Raw genomic sequence first — 899 nt, 5'->3', positions numbered from 1 at the left:
TCAAGCCGTAGGGCCACCACTGGGCTTCCCGGGTGGTGCTAAAGGTAAATAACCTATCTGCCCATGCAGGAGACATATGAGATATGGGTCTGATCCCTGGGTCAGGAAGATCCCCTGGAGAAGGGCATGGCAACCCACTCCAGTATTCTTGCCTGGAGAATCCCATGGACAGAGGAGCCTGGTGGGCTATACAATCCATAGGGTGAGTCAGACACAACTGAAGCCACTTGGCATGCATGCAAGGCCGCCACTAGGTGGCCCCACTCAAGCTGCACTTCTGGCCCTCTCTCGCGGGCCTTGAGTCAAGATATATCCAGTCTTTTCTTGGTCCCTAAAGGGAGGAACCTGGAGAGGAGGGTTGGACCCAAAGTCCAGCTGCGTGCTGACTGTGTTGAAGGGTACAGGTGTGTGTCAACATGCACAATACCCTCTGTGGCACTGATCTCAGGAACGCTGCTCTGGGGAATTCCACGGAGGGACCAGGCACTCATAAACCCTGGCCAGATTTCCGGCTGTTGTGGTGGTTCCCAGGCCCTGTAAGGGTCATCAGCAGTCTGGGAGACCTCCTGCTTCCCAGGTCAGGGATCATAGGTGAGTGGGGAAAGGCAGGAGCAGGGCAGGCTCAGGATGCCTCTTCAGACCCCTTCCTCTTAGAGCAGAGGTCCTCAGCATTTTTGGCACCAGGGACCAGTTTTGCGGAAGACAACTTTTCCATGGATGAGGGAGGGGAATGTTTTCGGGATGATTCAAGCACATTGTATTTATTGTGCACTTTATTTCTATTATTATTACATTATGATATATAGTGAAATAATTATACAACTAACCACAATGCAGAATCATAAGGCATTAGATTCTTATAAGGAAAGCACAACCTAGGTCCCTCACATGCACAGTTC

This window comes from Capra hircus, chromosome 7 (genome assembly GCF_001704415.2).
Source record: "Capra hircus breed San Clemente chromosome 7, ASM170441v1, whole genome shotgun sequence".
NCBI lineage: Eukaryota > Metazoa > Chordata > Mammalia > Artiodactyla > Bovidae > Capra > Capra hircus.
The sequence above is the reverse complement of the archived record's forward strand: the minus strand, read 5'-3'. Positions refer to the sequence as shown.